This window comes from Ailuropoda melanoleuca, chromosome 7, assembly GCF_002007445.2.
Source record: "Ailuropoda melanoleuca isolate Jingjing chromosome 7, ASM200744v2, whole genome shotgun sequence".
Classification (NCBI taxonomy): Eukaryota; Metazoa; Chordata; class Mammalia; order Carnivora; family Ursidae; genus Ailuropoda; species Ailuropoda melanoleuca.
Window position 1 is genome coordinate 127,230,320 of NC_048224.1, and position 25,781 is coordinate 127,256,100.

Genomic DNA, 25,781 nt, shown 5'->3' on the forward strand with positions numbered 1-25,781 from the left:
AAAAAAACTATAATGCAAAATAAAGAGCATGTGATTTTCTCGGTGGGGATGAAATAGGAGATATCAGGGGGAAAAAAAAACCTACTAGACTCTGTGTCACAGTGAGTACTCAATAGGTTGGTATTGAATTATGGATTGATTAATTATTTTTTCATAATGGTCAGAAGTCAGAAGTTTGAAATAGTACTCACTTGTATCAAGCTTCAGTTAGCATCTGAGGTCATCAGGGAGCTTTTCCGCCCGTGTTCTGGTCACGCCATCAAGAGTAGACTGGATGAGGTGACGTGTTCTTGATTAGTGTGTCTCTGAAAGGAAGGCAGTGCTGTAGATGGTAGTTCATCCACTGGCAGAATGGATGGTTAGATCAGCAAATTCGAGGTTACACGTACGCCCCACTTTTCGAAAGTCTGCATTACGAAAAGACCTACATTGGTACGTGTATTCACTAACTGAAAGAAATCCAAAGAGGATTTTCACTTTTACCAAAAAAAAGCCAAACAGGAAAATAGGTCTTGCAGTGAGCATCTCTATGGGGGCCGCACACGCTCTGAGCCAAGCAGCCAGCGTGGCACCACCTAGCTCCGTCCTGGGAACTACACTCAGCCTCTGGGCATCCAGCCACCAGAGCTTTGAACTTGAGTCCGTGAACATCTGTGCTTTATCTCGACTTCCTTTGCACATCCATTAGCAAGATATGCACTACAGTATCAGAAAAGCTTAAGAGTAGTGATTTTTAAGCAGGAATGCTTAAAATTTTTCCCATAAAAATTAGTGATAATTGCTTCTTCGTTTTAGGCCATTCTTGCTTATGAAAATTTTCATAGGAACACCCTACTTTCAGATAGCGAGGGGAACTTGTTCATTAGAGGCAAGAGTCAGCATTTGAAAGAATTGGGGAAACCTAGGTAAGCATTCTAATGAGGTAATTACTCAACGATTCACAGAAGTATAAAATAAGCAGACCAAAAATGGCTGAGGGGTTCAGGGAGTAGAAACCTAAGGATTCCAGCCCCAAATCCCAGAGAGCATATGTGCATTTTAGGAACGTTCTAATAAACAAATGTTCATAGCTTCCTCTATCAAGGTGCCAAGCCTTCCCAAGATGTTGGCAGCTTTGTCCTGCTACACAGAAGGCATTCCATCCTCTCCCACACAGTTAGAGAAGATCTTGACATGATTGCTTTTGATACTCATAACCCCAGCTTGACTAACGAAAGTCCTCACGAGATTAGGTACCAACCTTAGACAAGACTACCGGGAAGTACAATTTATATAATTTATATAGTGTGTGTGCGTGTGTTTTGCAAGGAGGCCATCTTGCCCTTAACCTCTACTTCCGACAAGGAGGGGCAACGAACAGCAACGGCGAAGGACCAGCCATGAAATGCCACAAGTTTATGGGGTATAATCATGACCAAGTTTAGGCTTCTTGTTCTTTCTTTCTTGTATTTTTGTTCCTCTTTCATATTTGGTAAAGTCTTTATTGTTTGTTTTATTTCATGGTGTTGCAGCCTTGCTTTGTTAAGGGATACCAGGGAAAGACTGTTGGGTTCCTGCATTAGCCAGAGTCATATACAGACAGTAGCACACATTTGCAGCCAAGATATGGGTGCAGGCCACTCTCATCAAGGTGAGCGGGACCCAAGATGGAAGTGGAATTCAGCAAGGCTATCAGAATTGGTGCTATTTAGACCAGCTGCTGCTGGCCCCTTACCTATCCCCAAACTGAAGATTCACCATCGAGAGGTAAAGGTTTGCTTTATGTTAGTAGGATTTGTGAGATGCCTAATTCCAGCACATATCAGAAACGTGGATGGTAGATTCCAGTGCTGTTCTGTACTCTAAGCCAACACAGTTAAAGAAAAACAAGGAGAGTGATAATATGTTTGTCAGAGGAAGAAAATGGACCTCAGAGAAAAAGAAAAAAAAGCCATGTGGTTGTTGAGCCATGGTCATCAAACACTCAGAATATTGTAATATAAAAATATTTGTAACAAATATAAATAGAAATCAAAGATTCTGTGTTGGAGTTAAATATTGAAAAATTGTCCTCAGGACACAGGGATGAGGAAATAGAATGACATTTATTAAGCATCTTCATGGGCCACACATGGTGCCAGAAAGCAGCAAGTTATACAGGTGCATCATTGAATGATATAGGTACCTTGATATTTATGAACGGGCATGGGATGTACATTCAATAAGCAGGCCATCCCTCCGCGTTATGGTTGGCAAAAGCATGGTCCTCCCAGCTAAAGACTGCGGTCTCGAATGCTATCTTGAGAAGTGTGGAGTTTGTTCTATAGGGATGGAAGAAGTTTGGATGAGAATTCCTTCTGTGGGAATAGATGCAGAATTCACCTTGTGGGAATTTGTTCTATGGGAATGGAGTGTTACTGGAACTTTTGGGAGTAGCCAACAGCTGTATCAAAGTTGCATATTGAAAAGATTGTTCTGACAATAATGTGAAAAATGCATCTGAACTTACAGGGCATTTTGGGAGAAGACAGTGAATCGGGGGCTTGGACTGTCTGAGGGTGAGGAGCTAGCAGAGCTTCCATGCAAGGATAAATGTGATCCTAGGGCGCCTCGGTGGCGCAGTCGTTAAGCGTCTGCCTTCGGCTCAGGGCGTGACCTCGGCGTTCCGGGATCGAGCCCCACGTCAGGCTTCTCCACTGGGAGCCTGCTTCTGCCTCTCCCACTCCCCCTGCTGTCTCTCTCTGTCTAATAAATAAATAAATCTTTAAAAAAAAAAAAAGGATAAATGTGATCCTTATTGAAAATGCAGGAGGTACAGAGAAGAGAGATGAGAACGTAGAGTAGTGGAGTGCCCCACTCACGGCGTAGGAGTGAACGTGAGGGCAGATCCATGAACACAGGTGACGTAACACACGGCTCTTTGACCCTTGGACTGGCCCCAAGATCAAGCAAGTGTATTTGCTTTATTTAAAACCTCCGATCTGACTTACACTGTTTCGTTTTTTCGGAAGGACATTTAAATCCTTGTCTAGCTCACCAAGACTGCAATTCAAGTTGAGGTACTGGGAAGAAGCCAAGATGAATCATAAACTGCAGGCTTCGATGACCTATTGTCCAATCCCAGAATGGAAATGTGGTTATTGGAATGTATTGCTGAATAACATGATAAATTTTAAAAGCCTGTGCTTAGAGCAGGAGACTAAGGCAAAGAATTAGAACCGCAAGATTAGGAAGCAGGGTGGGCAGAGGGCAAGCATGGAAATTGGTCTCAGTGGCAGGCATGGAGCACAATTCCTAAGCCAGGGCTCAGATCTGGAATGCTAGCAGTTAGAACTGAGGGCAAATGGATAGACCAAGTAGAAGTAAATACGTATCTTGGAAGAGAATGTCGATAGTGGAGATGAAGGACCCATGCAGAGGACCGACAGCACACGTAGAACACAGCAGTCCATACTGTTGACACTGTATGCCAAGTGTTTGCTTCTGCTCAAGGTAGGGGCCATTACCACGCATCAGTAAGAACCAGCAGCCTTGGTTTGACAGCCCAAGTCCTACGGAAAGGGATAAATAAGAGGCGAAGAGTTGGACAGGGCTGTTTTTGACACATTCATTCCAGGTCAGAACTCCATTTCCTGGAGTGAGAGAGAACGAGTCTTCCCCTACTCCTTCCCCTTCTCTTTAGTCCAGAGCTAAAGGTCTTAACCTTGGGGTGGGAGGCACTTTCAGAATGGAGCAAATGCTGGAGACCCACTCCTCATAGAACTGTGGAGGCTCACGGACCCTCAAACGTTTCCCATCCTTATAGCAGTTCACAGACTCCTCTCAGCCTGAGAACCCTAGTCCAGGATGAGAAGTCAGCTCCTCCGCAGCAGGACCCTGGCTTCTCTGGGGAAATGTCAAAGGCTCTGCTTCCCCATCTTAGCGTATGGACGGGAGACAGAAGACAGAGTGGGGTTGAGCTGTGTCCTTGCCTTCCGAGGGTTCCCAGCCACACATCTATGTATAGGAGAGCTGATGCCGGCAGAGGGACAATCTTAACTGGGAAATGGGGGGAAGGAAGAGATATTCATCCCAGCACAATAAAACAGCAGCAGCAACCACAGACTACCACTGAGCACTGCAGGCCTGTTAAGTACCAACCAGTATAGGATACACTTTACCTTGCTATGTAAACATTAGTACATCTGATTTACTGATAAGGAAACAGTCTGGAAGGAGTTCTGGCTTATCCTAAAGTCAAGAGCTAGGTCTGTCTCACTATGAGGAGTTCTTCCTTCCATACCGACAATCCCATATCTTGTTTGTGGGGGCAGTCTCTTCTTTCTGCACTTTACAGAGCAAAATTAATCTTAACATGTGAGAGTTTTTTTATTAGGTGTCAGTTGCCAAGCTAAATAAAAGCTGCCATGAGTGCATAAATGCCTCTGTGAGAATTAGGAAAAGGCACTCTTTCCTCCAGGTGGATGCAGCCCCATGCCAGGACACACAGCTGTGCAAGTGAAGCATGGGCCAGATTTCAGCCCCCTTATCTCTTGGCTGGATGCCCTTGTGCAGTGAACAACCTACCCAACTGTACATAGCAGCCTTGACCCAAATGCTCCAAAATGCTATCAGAGGTGAAGAGCCAAGGACAAAGCTTTGTTCTCAGGAAAGGCTGTCGTGTATTCATAACAGTGTCTCAGTGATCTTGATATGCAGTAGCTGTATCTTCTTAAACAAATTGCCCTGGTAGTTACCCTTTTCAAAAAGCATACACTGTAAAAATGGAAAGATAAAACTCTCAACAGGAAACCAGAGAAGATCATAACTCCGCTGCAGTTCAGCAAATGAAAACATATCAATAATGAGATGAAGCCCAATTCAAAACAACTTATGCTGTCTTTGGGCCTCAAAAATAATCTCTTTCCCATTATTAGGGAAAACGTGAACCTTTTTTTCATTTCTCACAAATCCGAATCTTGTTTTCAAGAGATGATCATGTTTAGCTAAAATTGCTTCCACTTAGCTATTATAATGGAATGACAAATATGTTATTGTTGGTGTTTATTGGCATTATTATTAGTCAGTTGTCAAACCTTGAAGGAAAAATCATGGACTAAAACCCTGAAAAAGTAATCTTATTTTCATAAATATGTTCCCAAATAATTATCTTGTGTCCAATATCCACATAGCCTTAATATAAACTTCTCATGTGGAACAGGAATGGTTGTAGATAACTTAGAAATCTGTTAGGGAAATAAATAGAAATTTAAGGCATATTTCGTGATATATTACCATCCATATTGCTTGTGAACTTTCAAGCTTGTCTTGGCCACACTGTTTGTTTTTCAAGAGTCTGATGCTTTTCTTCACAGAACACAGTCAATCTAGCCCTGATGCTGCCTCAAGTTTCCTCTGGTTATATGTGCTGATGTTCAAGCGAAGAAGGCCACTGAATTATTTAAGAAACTGAAAGCAGTAAAATTATCCCAGAGTTAAGGATTGCCAGTTTTCTCCATATTCTCCAAAATGGGTGCCACGAACATGTCACATCATTGCCAGGCAAAAGGAATTTCCTCCGTTCTTATCCAGCTTTAGTGTCTTTCCTTACACATAGATGTGTGGCCATGAGACACAGAGTGGCCACTGGCCATCTCTAAAATGGTGGGCATACAAAGGGAGATTTGGAATTTGGGAAGTTTATTGAATAAGGCTAATCTGATGATTTGCTTAAAATCAGTCCTTCTAAGTGGAGGGAGGAGAAGCCCTCTAAATACCTCAATACTAAAATTTCTGGGTCCCTGTGGTGAAGGGAGAAAAAGAAAATGCACAGAAACTATCTATGGTAGGAAAGATAAACCCTGAGAAAGGCCAGAAATTCTCCTCTGGAAGAACAGGCAGAAACTCCAGACCCAAGATAATTTATAAGTAAGCTGAGTAAATTATTTCAAACCATGTGCTCAAATGAGGACGAAATGGAACACATTATTGGTTGAAGGAACAAAGAGGCTTAGGTGAATTGGTGGATATGATGCAAAAATATAAAGACAGAATGGATGGCGCTGAATGAGTTCTTACTCTCAATGCACAAAGGCTGCGTGTTGGGATCACCTCTTTCTTAGGAACCAATGGCTGTAGCTAGTCTTTGGGTCCTGACCGGCCTGATATGGGTTATGACTGTGCCTTCTTTATCCTCTCGTCCCATTTAGGCGTCAGCACCCTACCAGCTAAACATCACGAAAGCTGGCTGAAGTTTTCATTTTTTTATCCAATGTTTTAGTGTCCTACAGGCTGCAGCAATCTCTGACATGTTTTACCTTGTCTTCATTTCTTTCTCTGGCTTTGAAATTCAAAACAGTTTCTCTTTTTCTATTAGGAAATTGTGAATCCCACAACCCATTACCACCACCATGCCCCGTAACCGTGGGGTATTAGACACATAAATGCTATATCTTTTCTCTTGTGAAAGAACGAAGAATCTTTGAGGAGTTTGGGCAGTGATATCTTAGTTTATGGGCAGGATGGAGTCACTGAGTCTTTGCAGAGAATTTGAGACAATAGAAAGCAATTCCTTTTGCTGGAAGATTAAGCAGCACAGTGTTCAGCCATGAGATCTCAAACAGGAAAAGGAGACAAGATTAAGCAGAGCCCGAGGGCGAGGTGTGGAAGAATTTTGCATCACAAGATCACATTAAAGCTGTTATTGATTGGATTAAGAAGAGGGTGCCTTAAAATCATTGTATTTTTTGTGTCATTGATCTTCACTCTGAACTCCCACCAGGCAACACCCCAGCACTTACCAGCGAGCTTGATGACCACACCCCGAAGAAAGACAGACTCAGGAAAAAAAGCAGAGGAGAGCCGGGCCCTGGAGGCCTCCTAAACCTTAATATTTTCAAGCTCTCCCTGCTGAGGTCCTTTGATTCATCACTAATGGGAGATTGGAGACTGAGGCCAACATTCACTTCCTGCTGAGAAGAAAGGAGCTTTGATATGAATAAATAAGTGGCATATTTATTTGTTTTGATATCTGCTTTACCTCCTCATGAGGATCTGGGGAAAGATTAATGGTGGTAATGAAAACCCTTCGGAAATGAATATGACCTGCTTAACTGACCTGTCTGGGGAAAGTCGGTGCTTTGGGAAGTGGGGTTAGGCAGACAGAGCACAGAGCGGAAGAAAAGGGAAGGAGTTGTGCTCTGGTCTTCAGGAAATGAGCTTTCGAGATCTGTAACTTTTTCAATTTTTATCTGTTTTTTTTTAATGTATTCTACTCAAATAATGTCAAGCATTATTTTGTCATGCTTCACTATAGTATTATACGTACACGTACCCTCAACATCGAGCGTTCAGCTAACGCACAATCATGCTATTCTTGCTCATGGAATTGGCTGTGCTTGGAAAGCAGTGGAGAATGGATTTCTATTTCAAACAACTGATTAGTGGGCTAAAAAGCATTGTTCAAAATGCGTTTTATAGATGTTACACATTATCCTCAAGGGACTATAAATTAGGGGCCTCAAATTGAACACAAAAAACTAGAACTTTATCAACTGACTGAATTCGTTAGACTTGATTCTCTAATTCCGTTGTACCCTCTATCAAGCTTATCCTCAAGGAAGTGATAGAAATAGTGTTTCATGCAATGAAACCATAAAATTTCCTAATAAAAAGATAACAAGGATTGAATGCTTTTGATACAAAGTACAGTATTTGGAAAAGCTCTTTTGTATATCGGCTCTGTGACTCTGGAAAGAGCCTCCCAGAAAATTGTCAGTGATCGAGGCAGTCTGCGGGAGGGCTGGATGCTCACTTCTACCGGTGAGAAAGACTATGCCTTTGATCAACATGGGCTTGATTACGGACTTTAGAACCATAATAGGTCTCAAAAATAATCTAATCTACAGCCGATGAAGAAATCACAGAGATCCGTGAGGGTCACATTTTCGTGTGCTATAAAGCTCAGTCCCCTGAAATTGGTTCAACCTAATTCAATCAGTTATGATCTACCAACATAGCCGCTTCATATGGTTCACCCAAATTGAATCTGAGCTGCAAGTGGGCAAAGAGAGCAGGAACCAGAGGCTTTGACTGTGCTAGCCCAAGAGGACTTGCTTAGATTCTCCTTCCAAGGTCACACGGAGTTCAACGAAAGATAGAATGGCGGAGAAAAGAGACAGAATCTCACACAAGCAGAAAAGCAATAAAGGGGTACACATACACAGAGAGAAAGAGGTACAATGAGAAAAGGGAAGCCCATATCTTATCGAGCACCTGCTATAACCTGCACAATTCTCGACACACACACGCACACACGCAGGTATATTTCTCACAGAAGTATTGTTCGGTGGGTATTACTCCCGTTTGGCATATGCAGAAACCAAGATTCAGAGTTAAAAGAATTTTCCAAAGGTCCCATCAATAACATAGACCAGGTCATGGCTGCTCCCTTGCTTAAAGAAACAAAAAACAACCGAAAAAACCAATGGCTGCTCATTGCAATGAAAATCAGCCAGACTATACCATGGTCCTTTGATGGTCCGTGAAGTGGCAGCTTCTGTGTCTCCTCCCAGCACTCCAGCGACATTGACATCTTTACTGTTCTCTGAATGCACCAGAGACTTTCTCCCCTCTGCTGCCTGGCACTCACTGTTCCCTACCGCAAGCACGCCTCTTTTCCTGCCGCTCTGCACGGATGCTTCATGGTCATCCTTCAGGTCTCAATGTCCTCTCGGCCATTCCTTCAGTCTGCCGTAGCTCATCACCCTGTGTATTTTCTGGATAGCCCTTAACAGTCTGTAACCATTTTTATTTATCTACTATCATGTTTATCTGCTTACTGCTTGAATTCAGCATGAGATTTTAAGTGTCTTGTTGTCAAAACATCTATTTTATTTGCCCTTCTATACCTAGAACCCAGCACATACCTAGCATATAGTCGGTGACTAATAATTAGATAAATTTGGGAGGCGAGAATTCAAATTCTGATTTGCCCCCAAAGCGTGTGTGCCTTCCATTAGACTGTAAGGATCTCCTACTGACGGTTGCACAGAGAATGGAGACCGACACTTTGCCAAAATGCACACACACTTGCATCAGAAAACATTACACACTTAGGAAAGTTTGACATATGATCAAAAAAGCCTTTTAAAAATTTATATAAAGTAAAATTGAGTTTTTTTAAACTTAAATTCAATTAACCAATGTATGGTACATCATTAGTTTTTGATATACTGTTCAATGATTCATTAGTTCCATATAACACCAGTGCTCATCACATTACATGCTGTCCTTATTGTCCATCACCGAGTTACCCTATCCTCCCACCCACCTCCCTTTCCACAACCCTCAGTTCGTTTCCCAAAGTCAGTCTCATATGGTTTCTCTCCCTCTTTGATTTCTTCCCATTCAGTTTTCCCTCTCTTCCCCTATTGTCCTCTGCACTGTTCCTTATGTTCCATGTATGAGTGAAACCCTATGATAACTGTCTTTCTCTGATTGACTTATTTCACTTAGCATAACACCCTCCAGTTAAAATCGACTTTTTAAAAGATGTACAATTCTGTGAGTTTTAGCACATGGATAGATTCTTGTAACCATCTCCACAGCCAGAGCACAGAACGGTTTCAAATCTGTTAAGCTGTTTAAGTGGAACCTTTCCCCTAATCCAACCCCTAGTAAGCACTGATCTCTTCTCCATCACTAGAGTTTGACCTTTTCAGAATGGCATAACTTCAATCATATAGTAGCTAACATTTTGAAATGGACTTCTATTCATTTAGCATAACTCCCTGGAGAACCATCCACTTTGCTGAGTGTATGATTGTTACATGTCGTCAGTGAGTACCAGTCCATTGTATGGACGTGCCACCGTTTATCTGTTCACCTGTTGATGGCCATTTGGGTTGTTTCCAATTTTTGACACTTATGGATTCAACAGCTGTACATCGTGCACAGGTTTCTGGTAAAACATGTTTTTATTCCTCTGGGGTGACTGTGGAGGCATGCGATGGCTGGGTCAGTCCGTTCTTACCAAAGGAGTGATAAAGGCATGCTTCACTTAGTAAGAAACTGCCAAAACGTTTCCCAGGTTGGCTGTGCCAGTTGGCCTGCTCAGCAGCAGTGTGTGAAAATGACAGCTGCTCCCCCGTTACCAGCCCTCGGCCTTATCACTGGTGTACGCACGTATGTTCATATGTATATACTGGTTCGCTTTAGCCATTCTAGTATGTGTGTCATGGCATCTCAGTTGGTTTGAATTTGCATTTCCTTATCTTTTCATGTGTTTATTTTTATCTCTCTATATTTTTTACCAAACTGTCTGTTCAGATATTTTGCCCGTTTTAAAAATTGAGGTTTTTGTCTTACAATTGCATGATAAGACTCTTTTATATATTTTGTAATTGGGTTTTTTTGTATGACATGTAATTTGCGATTATTTTCCCCAGCCTGTAGCTAGTCTATTCATTCTCTTGGCAGTGTTGTTTGCACTGTCAGAAATTTTCAATTTTTATGATCTCGAATTATCCATTTCTTTTTCCCCTCGTGGATTGTGCCTTTGGTGTCATTTCTGAGAACTCTTTGCTTAACCCAACAACATCAAGAAGGTTTTCACCTATGTTTTCTTCTATATGTTTTCTCAGTTTATGTTTTATATTTAGTGATGATCCATTTTTTAATGAATTTTTGTATAAGAAATCAAGTTTAGGTCAAGGTTCTTCTTCTTTTTTTTTTTTTTTTGTCTATGGATTTCCAATTGCTCTAGTGCCATTTGTGGGGTGTGTGTGTGTGTAAGATTTATTTATTTTAGAGAGAGAGCATGCAGATTGGGGGAGGGGCAGAAGGAGAGACTCCTGCTGAGCACAGAGCCTGAAGCAGGGCTCAGTCTCATAACCCATGAGATCATGACCTGAGCTGAAATGATGAGTAAGATGCCCAAGCAACCACCCAGGCGCCCCTCCAATACCATTTGTTGAAAACACTATTCTTCCTCCATTGAATTGCTTTTGCACCTTTCTCAAAAATTGGTTTAGCGTACTTATGTGGGTCTATTTCTGGGTTCTCCGTTCTGTTCCACAACCTCCATGTCTACCCCTTTGCCAAACAACACAGTCTTGACTACTATAGCTTTATAGTAAGTCTTAGAATCAAATAGTATGAGTCTTCCAACATTAACCTAGCTTTTTAAAAATTGTTTTGACTATGCCGTTTTGTCTTTCCATTTAAATTTTAGAACCTGCTTGCCTACTTGCCTATATCTGCAAGACATCCTCCTGGGATTTTTATTGGAATTGCATTAAATGCAAAGATCAATTTGAGGACAATTGGTATCTTTACTATATTGAGTCATCTACTCTATGAACATGGTATGTCAGGTCAATTATTAGTTCTTTGATTTCTCCCAACAGCCTTTTGTAGTTTTCAGCATACAACTTTGCTGTTCTTTTGGGGGTGTTCTGTAAATGTCAATTAGATCCATTGGTTGATGATGTCATTCAATTCTATATCCTTGCTGATTCTCTATTTACTTGTCATAGTGATAGGTGAGGGAAAAGTGTTGAATTGTGATTATCAAATTTCCTTTCAGTTCTAACAGTTTTTGCTTCACAATTTTTGAAATTATGTTTTGGGTACATACACATAGAGGATTGTTATATATTCTTGGTGAATTGACCCTCTAATCATTATGGAATTTCCTTTACACTGGTGAATTTCTTTGTCCTGAATTCTACTGTGCCTGAAATCAATACGGTCACTGGTCCTTTCTTTCGTTTAGTGTTTACCTGGATATCTTTTTAAATTACCTATCCCACTATATTTAAAGTAGGTTGTAATATAATTGAGTCTTTTTTTTTTTACATTCTGATAAATCTTTCACTTTTAATTCATATGTGCCCTGTTTACATTTGATGTACTATATGCTTGGATTTAGGTATGCCATTTTTATCATTTGGTTTTCATTTGTTTATTTGTTCCCTTGGCTCTACTTCTTCTCTTTTCTCATTCATGTTTTCTTCTTGATTATTTGAATATCTTTTATTATTCCATTTTAGTTTGTCTACTGAATTTTAAAATTTCTCTTTGCGTTTTTTTTTTTTTATGTTTGTCTAGGGATTACAAAATATGTACTTAACTTTTCATAGTCTACTTATAGTTATTATTTTATCACTTCCAGTGGAATATGGAAATTTACTGTCATGAAAGTCTTTTTGCCCTTCTCCCTTTATGTTGTTCTCACTATTCATTTCAATATCATCACAATCTGTATAAATTGAAGCTCCAGTTAGATAACATCCTAATTTTTGCCTTCAACCATCATTTATATTTAAAGAGTTAAGATGAAAACAGTCCATTATATTAACCAGATATTTACCATTTCTGTTGTTCTTCCATCATTCCTGAAGTTCCAAGTTTCCCACTGATGTCATTTCTCTTTCCCTTGAAGAATCTTTGTCTTTTAGAGCATGTGTGCCGCTGATGGATTCTCTCAATTTTTCTTCTGAAAATGTCTTTATTTCCTCTTTATTTCTGAAGCATATTTTTGCTGGATATAGAATTCAAGGTTAACATTCTTTTCTTTAAACATTGAAAAAATGCACTGCCTCCTGGCCTTCATGGTTTCTGATGAGACCCCCATAGCTGTTTGCATTGTTCTTCCTCTATATATAATGCAACAGTTTTCCCTGGTTGATTTCAAGATTTTTTTCTTCACCTTTAGTGTGTAGAAGTTTGATTTTGATGTATCTGGGTATGGACTTCTTTGAGTTTGTCTTGTTTGGGATTTATGAGCTTCTTAAATCTATAAGTTTATTGCTACTAAATTAGGGATTTTTGCAGCCATTAATTCTTCAAGCAAATTTTTGCACCACCCTTTATCCCCTCATTCTGGAACTCTGATAATATAAATATTTTCTGGTGTTGTCTCATGGGTCTTTGATTCGCTGTTCAAGTTTTCAATTTTTTACCTCTCCATTTTTCAGACTGCATACCTCCCGTCACTCTTTCAGGTCACTGACTTCACTGTGTCATCACCACTCAGCTACTGAGTGCACTTGGTGGTTTTTATTATTAGGCTATTATATTCTCGAATTCTAAACTTATAATTTGGTCATTCCTTATATGTTCTATAGCTCTGCTGAGACTTTCTATCTTTTCCCTCATTTCAATGATATTCATTCTTACTTCTTAGAACATGATTATAATAAGGTACTTCAAAGTCTTTGTTGATATTTCTGACATCTGACAATATCTGTTATCATCTCTTGATTGTCTTTTTCCTTGAAAGATGTTGACATTTTCCTGAGTCTTCTCATGTTAAGTAATTTGGGATTGTACCCCACACATTTTGGATGTCATATTATAAGACTCTGTGGAGAATGTATGGAGAATGTTGATTTTTTGTTTGGAAGGCAATTAACCAGATTATGTTCAGGCCAAAAGTTCCTACCCACCTTCTGTGAGCTGTGGCCCTATTGCTAGTTCATTTTTAAAAATCTTTGCTGTGTTCTTTGATCTGTCACATATATGGGCTTCCTCACAGCCAGTCCAGGACCTGGGCAATCATCTACCTCATATGTCAGTCCTCAAGCTTTGGAAAGCTGTCTAGATTCAGATCCACCTGTGCCTGGCTTGGCGGTGAGCTCATGAGATCATACACAGCTTTGTGAGATCACTTTCTCTGGCACCTCATCTCTAGGATCTCCCTTATACATTATTGTTTTCAAGGACGCCCCTTCACGGCACGCTGGGGAGAAACCCAGGGCTTAGTTTGGTTTCTTTGTCATAAACTTCCTATAACTGCATCCACCTCTGGGGCCAAATAGCAAAACAAAAGCAATAGGGATCCCTCCCCCATGCCCTTAGGACCACAGTTCTTATGGTCAGAGGGAAATGTTCCCCCTCTCTGAGTTTTAGGCTCTTACCAAAACCCTAAGATTGTCTGGAAGCTTGGGCAAGAGAAAACAAAAAACAAAACAAAACATATTTCTCCCCACTCTCTCTGACCCACAGGGCAGGGGTCTCTTTCCCACTCCTCAAACAATAAAAAGAGGACTTCCGTTGGAGATTTTTCTGCCTGTAACCAGTGTGCCATTCCGGATGTTTCAGACTGCTTTTGAGTCCATGCCAGGAGAGCCAGAGGCAAGATCATTAGGAAAGTCCCCACTGATTTGATGGTATGTCAAGATCTGTCTTCCTTTCCCAAAGTGCCTGTTATCATTTATTTTCCTGAATCCTCAAATAGTTGTTGCATGTATTCTATCAAAGGTTTTGAGTTGTATTTAGTAGGGGACACAGGGTAAGGTCTGCTTAACCCATCTTAGCCAGTGCTGGAACCTCAAGAAAGACTTTTAAAAATTGTGTCATGTTTTCCAACTCAAAACTATAACCAACAAGTCAGATAAGCTAAACATGGGCTCTGAAACCAGCAACAACAATGTCTAGTCCTAAGCAAAAGAAAGCAAGCGAACAATCCGCTTTGGTAAGAATTCTGAGTTGCAATTTTTCCTACTCCAATCGTCTCATCTTTTTTAGAAAAGTGTCAGACTGAGCAGTGGAAACATCATATGTCCCTCTTCAGTGATAAGCACTGCCACAGTCTGGCCCCTCAGCGGACAAATACTTCTGTGTTTTAAGATTCATGGTGTTGGGGGATGCCTGGGTAGCGCAGTCGTTAGGTGTCTGCCTTCGGCTCAGTGCCTGATCCCAGCGTTCCAGGATCGAGTCCCACATCGGGCTCCTCTGCTGGGAGCCTGCTTCTTCCTCTCCCACTTCCCCTGCTTGTGTTCCCTCTCTCGCTAGCTGTCTATCTCTGTCAAATAAATAAATAAATAAAATCTTACAAAAAAAAAAAAGATTCATGGTGTTGGGGCACCTGGGTGGTGCAGTTGGTCAAGCATCCAACTCTTGGATTCAGCTTAGGTCACGATCTCAGGGTCTTGAGATGAAACCCTTTGTCCAGCTCCATACTCAGCAAGGAGTCTGCTCAAGACTCTCCCTTTCTCTCTGCCCCTCTAAATAAATAAATAAATAAATAAATAAATAAGGGACCTCTGGGTGGCTCAGTCAGTTAAGCATCTGTCTTCAGCTCAGGTCATGATTCTGGGGTCCTGGGATCGAGCCCTACATCGGGCTCCCTGCTCAGCAGTGAGTCTGTTTCTCCCTCTCCCTTTGCCTGCTGCTCCCCCTGCTTGTGCTCTCTCTTTTTCTCTCTCTCAAATAAATAAATATAATATTTTTTTAAAAAATAAATACTTAAAAAAAAGTCTTGTGGTTTATTATAAGCTTGTCTTCTGGAAACAAACTCCATAATCAGATTCTAACACATACACACACACACGCGCGTGCACACACGCACACACCGCTTCTACAGTATATGCAGCACCTATTTATAAATATTGTTGCAAATGAAAGAAAAACGTAAAATCATTCCCAAGAGCTAACTCAGTATTTAATATTAGGAAGTCTTGAAAAGTAACTCAGGATTCAAATCCAACCAGCATTTATGGAGTCCTGACTGCATGTTTCCATATATGTGTGAAATCATTGGGTATTTGTCTTTCTCTGTCTGACTTATTTCACTGGGCGTAATACCTTCTGGGTACATTCATGTTGTTGCAAATGGCAAGATTTCAATCTTTCTTTATGGCTGAGCAATAATCCATTGTATATAGACACCACATCTTCTCTATCCATTCATCTATTAATGGACACTTAAGTTGCTTCTGTATCCTTCCTATTGGAAATAATGCTGCAATGAACATAGGAGTGCATATATCTCATCAAATTGGTATTTTCATTTTCTTTGGATAAATACCCAGAAGTGGAAATGCTGAAGAGTACCTTAGTTCTACTTTTAATTTTGTAATACTGTTTTCCAGAGTGGCTGCCCCAGTTTGCATTCCCACCAACAGCATACAAGGGCTCCCCTTTCTCCACATCCTCACCAACACTGGTTTGTCTTTTTTTTTTTTTGTCTTTTCAATACTAGCCTATCTGACAGGTGTGAGGTGATATGTCATTGTGGTTTTGATTTGCATGTCCCTGATGATGAGTGATGTTGAACCCTTTTTCTATACTTTTGGCCATTTCTATGTCTTCTTTGGAAAAATGTCTATTAAAATCCTTGGACTTTTTAAAAAAATAGATATTTGTTTTTGACATTAACTTACGTAAGTTCTTTATGTCTTTTGGATATTAACCCTTTATTGAACGTATGATTTGCAAATACCTTCTCTTCTCCCATTCAGTAGCTTGTCTTTTCATTGTGTTGATGGCTTCCTTCACTGTGCAAGAGCTTTTTAGTTTGACGTAATTCCATTTTTTTTAAATTTTAGTGTTTGTTGCCCTTACCATCCATTAACCTCTGACCTTTGGTTTTTTGGCATCTTGCACACTAATGTTGCATTCTTTATGATCAATAATAAACATTTAATAAGTACCCTTATTAGGCACCAGGTGAGTCATGGCAAGTGTATAATGTGTAATCACCATCTGCAATCTTGTAGCCACAGAGGGAATTATTTGGTGATTATCTTTGGTCTCTTTGACCCAGATGCAGCTTCGGAAACCTTCTCAGCTCAGGGGTCCAAGCAGCCACATCAGGCCCTCAAACTGGACACATGGGATAAAGTTTAGTTGCCATAATTACGTCAGGCTATAAAGGGTTAAGGATAAGTGTAATCTGGGAAAATAACACCCATTCTCATTCTTATGTTAAAAAACTTTATTTCGTGGGCAGGGTAGATCAGGAAGGAGTGCCTTTACCTTGACAATATGACCCTGACCACCTCTTCCTTTGTCCTTCTCTTTGATCTGCTTTTATTTCATAGTTTATGCCATTCGTTAGTCTTGTATTGCAGATCTCTGACAGACTGCTCCGGATAATTGTTTCAAATTAATGATGTTGCCCTGGAAGTCCTTGTGAGGGGTTTGCCTGTCTACTTTTTATCAACATAATGGTTTTATAAGGCGAAATAATATGTTTATTATTTCCCTGAGTCTTACTACCTATTTATCTATAAACAGCACACACACTATACCATATGTATGTTAACAGGTAGGTATCACAAACATTATCCTACATCTCAAGGGAAAAATGAAGGGTCAGTCAACCCAAAGTTCAAGCAAATGGAAAAATTAATAATTATCTTTTGTGGGCGAGGAGATTAGATGTTCTGTTTTCCGAGCCCTTGGTAGTCTTTTTGAAAACAGTCTGCCCACAGTTTCACAGCAAGATTTAAATGAATGTTCAGTGATGGGTTGCCACATGTGAGCTGTGAAATGGAAATACACGTTGATCCTAAATTTGAAACGCAAACCGTGGTTCAGATGGTTCCCTGGAAACTTACAGCCCTGGCCTGTTTTGACATTTTGGGAGAAACGAAATTTTGAATTGGCCACGTATGTTCCCCTCTGGTGTTCCATGGAACACCTCCTATATTTGTTACCGTGGTCTTCAACTTTTGTGCAGTTATCCTATGAAATTGTTGATCTGTTCAGCTCCCTGGCCACCCATTTCCGGCGAGAGGCTTGAAAATAGCTCCATATTTGGCTTCAGGCATTAACTTAGAGACCAGGATGTTGCTTTGTCCATATGAGCACAGATTGCCAATTGAGAAGAAATTTTATAATCTGTATTTTGGCATGGACCAAGAGACCTCTGTTCCATGCTCACTTTTCCAGAAACAAAGAGGACTATTTACCTTGGACATAATATTTCAGGTGCGGTAAGGGCAGCTTTTCCTATCTGAGCTGGCATGGCTTTGTTTATCTGGAGAGATTTTTGCTCTGTGGCAGCCTGGCAGTTTGACGAGAAATTTTTGATTCTCCATTATCATGCCTCTTGTAATGAGAACCTTGCAGCGCCATATGTTTATTAATCTTAGTTAAAAGACACCTGCCCAGATGGTTTATACCTGGAAAACACTCGTCGTCATCAATCCTTCTCTAATCAGCAAGTTTTCCTTCCCTCCTGGCACCACACCGATTTGTCGAGATGACCAAAAGTTGCTTCCTTTTGGTCATGTGTGGTCCATGCCAGGTGAGTTAGAAGGATGGAGGGAAATAAAAACAGATCACTTGGTCTGAGAAAGTAAGTGAGTTTGTGTCTTGCTGATGTACCCTGGTAGCCCCAACCTTGGCTCGAAAGGATCCATTGCACATCATTCTTGACCTTACAGTCCGTGAGTGACGGTGCTGAAGTGCCCTCTGTGTGCCTTCCCACTCCAACAGGCTGCATGGGGAACATGGGGAGGTTCCACTGTGCGCACAGGGCTCTAATCACCGATTCCTGGGGGTGGGGCATGGGGCGGTCGGACAAGACACGGAATGGGGGCTGTTTTTTGATTGTAGAGGCTCTCCCCCTCATTCCAGCATCCCCTGTCCTTGTGTCCCTGGAAACTCCTGGGTATTTGTTGCTTGCCACAAAGGCCAGACTTCTATAAACAGAAACATTATTCTGGGGTGAAATTAGCCAAGGTGTTAAATTGATCCATGTGATGGCGAGCAGAACGGGAAGTTGAGAGACAGAGAGTAAGCAGCAATCATCCGTGAAATACAAAACGGCCCAGATATTAGAGAAGGAGAGGTGGTGAGTTGTGTGCCCGCCAAAGATAACATGATAGTTCCCTGCATCCCATTATGTCAAAAGGGGATTTATTGAATTTTTACCTCATGCTTCCTTCCAGTGTGTGGGCTGGAGAATTGCGGTGTGCACCTTGATAATTTAAACAGCCATCATTAGGCAATGCACATTGGGTGTCTAATTAAATCTCTCATACCGCGGGATCACAACCACACTTTGTCATCCAGGGATCTTTACAGTCGGCTCCATACCATAGCAAGCAAAGATACATAAATCAGCAATCAATTCTCGGAAGACCAGAGAGCGAGGAATTTATTTCCACTGCAATGCTCTAGGACTTCTATGCTAGTTTGAAGTAATCCCTTGAGAGGGAATAAGGGTATGATTACGGTTCTAAGATTTCCTTCCTTCATAAAATATTGTTTAAAGATAATAATGCATTTCATTTTAGTTTTTCATCATCACCCAAATATTTTATTTTTTGGATTGAATATGACACGCAAGGAAGGACTAGAATCCTCGAGGAAGATTTAGGTGTGCACTTACCTGACTACTTTGGCTTCTACTGATTTTGCAATTAGGACACTTTCCACTAAGCCAAATGGCAATGGCCACTGATTTTGTTTTCTTGAGAGCAAACACTTCAGTGTCATTCCTTAAGTGCAATTCCTTTATTTCAATCTCTGATGATAGATTAAACAGTAAAACTTTGGACACTCATCTTCTTTGTGAAAATGTATAGCCCTGAACTTACAATTAGGCACATGACTTCTATGTGTGTGCAGAGCTGTCTGGTAAATACTCCTCTATGCAGACAACAATACCAGGGAACTGTGTAATAAAAGGTGGGCTCTGACTCCAGAAATTTACAATCTATATATAAATAGGCATATTTTAACAATGGAGAGTCTTTCCAATATTTAGATTTCCTGAATATTTATGGCCAAACCTCCAAAAAGAATGTATTTTAAGATATCTCTACATATCTTCAGCGCTCTGAAAACAAAAATGAATCTTCCGTTTGACAAATTACTTTGACTGCAAATAAGTACTTGACCAAGTGTGTATTTTTTTTTCTCCCTTATTTCTTGGGCTGATCAGTGGACTTACAGTACTGAATTCTGGTGTTGATTTCTGATAAGAACTTGAATGGTGAAGAAAGGAAACAGCCTACATTGTGGCAGATTTTGGTCACCGTACCATCCTCTGGAAAAAAAAAAAACACACACACACAACAACAACAACTAGGTGAAGAGTGTTGTTTCAGCCCACAATTCTTGATTTGATGTATAAGGTCATCAGATGAAACATGAAGTAGAGATGGGCTTTCTAACCAGCTGTGTATTTTGGTTCCAGCTGACTGACAGTACAAAGAAAATGTGTCAGTCATGAATATTAAGTTTCTTTCTAGCATTTTTCTTCCAGATGGAAGCCACATGCTCATCGTAGCAATGCTTCTTCCAGCTGATGGATTTTCTTATTTATATTTTTGGCAAAGCATATTGATTTTCGTCTGTGACTTCCACTTTACTATCTTACGGTGTGGCTTTAAAAAATGTTCTGTTTAGTTTCTTTTAAAACACCCCACCTCCAAAACAAACCTATTTATATCAGACTCATTCCTGCACAGGTCCTTTTCTTATCACTCAAACCCTTCACTCTTTCCCATCCTCCTTATTATCTTCGGAAGTGCATATTCTAAGACTACCTTTCTAACTGACTGATGACATTATTACCGACTCTTCTCATCACAAAGCTATAATGATATTAATAATCAATTGTAATATTGAAATCGACTTTTTTCATGTTGTCTTCATACCAGGTATTTGAAATATGCTTGATATTCATTATGGCTCTTAGATTCTTCCAACAGCTCTCTAAGCTAAATATTATTATTTCCATCATACAATGGAGATGACTCCAGACAAAAGAGGTTAAGTAACTTCCCCAAGGCCACATAGCTAATAAGTGGCAGGTGTGGGATTTGAAGCTAGCCTCTGAATCCCAGTCTCATTCTCTTAACTGCTAAGCTATCAAAATTGTATAAACTTGATGGTGCTGCTATTCCTTCATTAATAACCACCTTATATTTTTCAAACAAAAATCCGGTAAGACTTAACGATTAAAAATGTGCTTAAAAGTTGTGCTCTGACTCATTCTGATTTCTCACTTTTTTGCAAATCATTTTCAGCCTGGCCCCCAGAGAGCCCGAAGAGAATTATATCTAAAGGGAAGGGTTTTATGTTGGGAGACCAGTTTTCATTGAACAGGTCTTTTCCTGACTCTTATCCCCATGGCAACAAGCATCTGACTGAATTCTCCTTTGCAGTCTCCACCAAATGGCAAGGAGCAGCGCTTCCTCGAGGGGCTGCTGCTCGTTGGCGATTGGGCACAGTGGTCCAGCACGATGGTGCTCACTGGACTTGTCAGGCTGTGGTCTTTGCTCTCTGACATATCTGTTGACGGCTTTGAGATGATGGGAAGGAAAAAGGCAACACAAACCAAATTACCATCATCATGATCCTTGATGTTACCATTAGTATTGATAGAAGATCTGTTTCTATCTGTTACCTTCCCGAAGCATTAAGATTCACATATTTTAAGTGGCAGTCATCACATCTAATTTACCTGGCATTTATTCAGCCTTTAGTTTGTCTAAGTCAATCACTGAAAATGAAATCTTGCCTTTTGATTTGTTGCTGGCCCTTATTTGAATGGGAAAAGGAAAACATCACATTTGAATGTTTCAAGCCTCATCATATTTCCCTTTTCCACATGACAGCGATAAACAGATCTTGGCAAAACCTCAGACGCAAAAGAAATTTTTAAAATGAACCATACTGTCACTTCTTTTGACTGATACGGCAATAAACCAATAATTCAAAGGATCACTGAACATCTAGACTTCTAAAACAGGAGAGCAGTTCAGACTGTTGGTGTAAGAAAGCAACATTCAGCTTAATGAAGTTTCAAAGGGTAACTTTTTAAAGAAAATTCATATTTTTGGAATGTCAGTGATGATTGGGTGAGAGAAAATTTAATAGAGTGAGAAGACATGAGCCTTGGAGATGGAGAGGCAATCTCAGACACTTTATAGTTCTGAAACCTGGGATACATTAGTTAAATTCACCAAGCTTTGGTTTCCTTGGTAATGAGAGAGAAGTAATAATTGGCAGCTTGCCGGGTTAGTAGAAGAAGTTACAGAAGGGAGGGAGGTAGGGGGACAGGGTAACTGGGTGATGGGTATTAAGGAGGGCATGTATTATAATGAGCACTGGGTGTTATACACAACAAATGAATCGTTGAACACCACATCAGAAACTAATGACGTACTACATGTCGGCTAACTGAACATAATAAAAATAAATAAATAAAATAAAAAACATCTTTCCTTTTTGCAGAGACTACTCAAAAAAACATAAATAAAGTAGCAATGCCAACAGAAATATGTGAGCCACATGTGTCATTTTAAATTTTCTAGTAGCCACATTAAAAAGAAACTGGTGAAATTAATTCTAGTGATATGTTTTATTTAGCCCAATATATCCAAAATATTCTCATTTCAGACCGTATGATCAGTATAAAAACTATGAATGAGTTATTTCACATTTTTTCTGAAAGTCTTTGAAATTGAATGTGAATTTTGCACTTAAAGCACATCACTAGACACATTTCAGGGGCTTACCAGCCACCTTTGGCAAGTGGCTGCTTACTGTATACATAACAATACAACTGTCTGAAAGACTACCTCAGGAAATCAAGGGTTCAGCATATTATGACAATTATAAAAACAAACACTAGATGATTTAAAAAATGGAAGCTGGACATGTGATATTTTTTACCTAGTTGTTGAGCTTTATATTAAAATGATGTTCTTACTAAATACCCACTAAAAAAAAAGAAAAAGGAAAAGTAGGGCTGAAGTATATAAGAATACAAAGAAATGCCCCCATCATACGATAGTTGTTCAAGAAACTGGGGCTACTACTGTTTTTCTCTCACATTATTTCCTGATGAGTCATGATCATTATTACCTGTCCATGAGGAGATCTGAGTGGGTGAAAATTCTTCAGTAGGGGACCACTTTTCACATATAAAAGTTGAGTCTAAAGCCCCCGGACTACAATTTGCCAGACATTCAACTATGCAAATCAATAGGCTGAGGACATCTGCAACCTTTCAAAGCCCTCATGTTTTTTTTTTTTTTAAAAAAAAATCCATTTATGAGATGGAAAGTGTTGGCCCTCCAAGAGAAGACACTCAGAAAATGAGATCCAGTTGAGTGAGCCTTTTAATTATATTTATTGACCCTTCGACTGGAAGTCACCCAGTACGCAGGCATGGATGCACAAGGGAGATTTGAGGCTCCACTTTTAATGGAAGTGAAACGCTGCAGGGGGAAAGCAGAGAGCACAGATGTTTGCAAGCCACGAATGAGGTCCCAGGCTGCCCCGCCATGGTGTCATCCGATTGCAACGCTGTCCAGTAAACAGGGTCCCACTCGAAGTTCTGATCTAAGCACTTCATTGCAGAATTGGCAAGCTGCAACCCCCTAAAGTGATCCCAGCTGAGAAGGGAACAAAGGCCGAGAGAATAAACAATCTGGTTAATTGAGTTTGAATGATAGAATTGCAACGAGAGACCAATAAAAGGTGCAATAAGAAGGATGTTTAAAAATTCTAATAAACCTTGAAGAGATAGTGGTGTAGGAGCTCTGAAAATAACAACAGCAAAGAGCTATGAAATCAGAGCATATAAACTAGGAATCTAAGAGCGTGGTTATGAGAAACAAAATTTTTTTTAAACTTTCTGTTTCCATGACTTCAGTTTTTTATGATTAAATTTAAGAGGGCTTCTAAAGTTAATATGTACTCTGTAAGTATTTGCCTGTCATACGTGACCTTGAGGAAGTCACTTCATCTCTCTGAGTGTCAGCGTCCTCGTCTGTAACATGAGGATAACAATACTTATCTTGTCAAGTTGGAGTAAGGATAAGAGGTTTTATAGACAAAATAAAAGAGGGCTCCCAGGGCTACTATAACACAATACCAGAGATTGGGTGGCTTCACCAATAGAAATTGATTTCCTCACAATTCTGGAGGCTGGAAGTCCAAGATCAAGGAGTTGGCAGGGTTGGTTTCCTCTGAGGCTTCTCTCCTTGGCTTGCAGATGGCCACCTTCTCCCTGTGTCCTCACATGGCCCCTCCTCCGAGCGTGTTCACCCCTGGTGTCTCGTGTATGTCCAAATTTCCTCTTCTTACAGGGACACGAGTCAGAGTGCATGAGAACCCACCCTAATGGCTTCATTTTGACTTAATCACTTCCATAAAGGCCTTATCTCCAAATGCAGTCACATTTTGATATACTAGGCATTAGATCGTCAACATATAAATTTGGGGGGGTGGGACATGATTCAGCAACAGCCATATATAGAGAGAGTAGAGTTTAGAATAATTGTCCCAAAGTAGGCACCCGATAAGTAACAGCCCTTATTACTATCCAGGACATTATTATTGTTATTCTCATATAATTTGATTTTCACATCAAGTATGTTAGAAACACATTACCATAATAATTTTATTTGTAGGTAGGGACCTGAAGTGCAGAGAAGCTGAAGTCCTGACTCAATATTACATCAGGTGTGTCAGTTTTAAAGCTGGAGTGCACCTCATTGCGTCTGACCCCAAACTGTTTTCTTTCCACCACATTGTGCTGCCGCAGAATACTTGGACAATTGTCAGAGAATTAATTTTCCTGTTAAATTCAAGACTATCCTGTCCCAAAGCATTTATATTGCGTCTACGCCAAAGAAGCTATTCATCCAAGCAGCTCAGTGTCTGAGCAATTAGAATGTTCTCTAATTAAGGCAAATTCTACTCTTCCTTTTTCAGAATTTGCAGATTTTAACCCAAGGTCAAAACTTTGAAATCTAGAACAGGGGAAATGGGTAACACTTTTCCATCTCTGGGAAATTCTGTCTTTTGACTTTTATATCTTGTCCATTGTCCAAGATGGAAGCCAACAGATAGAAATCCACTCATCTTCCAAATCCACCAAAATATCTGCATTTGTCTACATAAAACTATACCTCCCATCTAACTAGAGGGAATAAAGTTTCCCAGCTCCTACCTAAGGCCAGATGTCTCATCGTTATGTCTTCTTCTTGAGAATTTCTGTTCACTCTTGGGATCATCCCCCTTCTCTCTCTCTCTCTCACTGCTCTGTTAGTTTCTGCCTCTAGCATCTCTTATCTTAAAAGAAGAAAGGAAAAAACACCTCTGGTGGCCCACTAGTTACTGCCCCATTTCATTTTAAACTGCTCTAGTGAAATAGAAAAGTTACATAAAGTCGTTGTTTCCAGTTTTGCAGCCCTCATATACCACTCAGCCATTCCCACCACGTTTCATCATCGTCCTCTGCGGAAATCCACATGTTCACTTCTCCGTTCTTTTAGTCCTTATAGTCCATTCGGCACTGTTGTCCACTCCAGACTTCATGAACACTTTCTTCTCTTGGCTTCAGGGTCTCAGTATTCAATTTCTACTCGCCCTAATAATCATCACCGGATACTCCATCTCAGTCTCATTGTGTGATCCTTCTCTGACCGTCTCAAGGACCTGAAACATTGAGTTTTCCCCCAGATCCTGGATTTCTAAGGGATCCTCCTCTGAGATTCTGGGTTCCTAGGAGATCTGAAAAAATTACCAATATTTTTGCACTTAATCATGGATTAGGTGTTAAAAACAAATAGGCTTTAAGTTCTCTACTCAGATGTCGTCCGATATACCATATGTCTTTCTAGTTTTATTTATCCTGCTGCTCGAAGGGTGTTTATTTTCTCACTTGATTTGTTTCTTATTTGAAAACAGCTGTCAGAGTTGCCTTTAGAATGTATGCGTGCTTGTATTTCAGATACATATTGAGTACACTTTGCATGTGTTCTCTTACAAATCTTTACAAGGGCCCTAGGAAGTAGTGGTTATTATTCCTTTATTGATTAAAACTTGAAGCGTAGAGAGTTTGAGTGACTTATCCAAGTTCACACAGTCGATGGCAAAGTCAGGCTCGAACCCCACATCTGACTCTCTTGCTCTTCATAAATGTGCAGTGCTACATTTAGCATTTCTAGAGCGAACAGGAATTTGGGGTCGTTAGTTTTGGATTTGTAGAGTGCCTTTGGCTGCAAGCAACAGAGAACTCAGTTCACCCGGAATAAATAATGGGCTTTATCATCTTCATG

At 40.3% G+C, this 25,781-nt stretch overlaps 1 protein-coding gene and 1 long non-coding RNA gene across 2 annotated transcripts in view; one reads left to right on the top strand and one right to left on the bottom strand.

Annotated features, from left to right (window-relative positions):
- HS6ST3 (heparan sulfate 6-O-sulfotransferase 3) overlaps window positions 1-25,781 on the top strand; it is a 666,511-nt gene that overhangs the window by 600,277 nt on the left and 40,453 nt on the right. The gene's annotated exons all lie outside the window — the stretch shown is intronic.
- Window positions 22,820-25,781, bottom strand: part of LOC117803119 — a 28,351-nt gene continuing 25,389 nt past the window's right edge. Inside the window, exon 2 of the long non-coding RNA XR_004626787.1 lies at window positions 22,820-23,108. This is a non-coding gene — a long non-coding RNA (uncharacterized LOC117803119). The remainder of the gene's footprint in view (window positions 23,109-25,781) is intronic.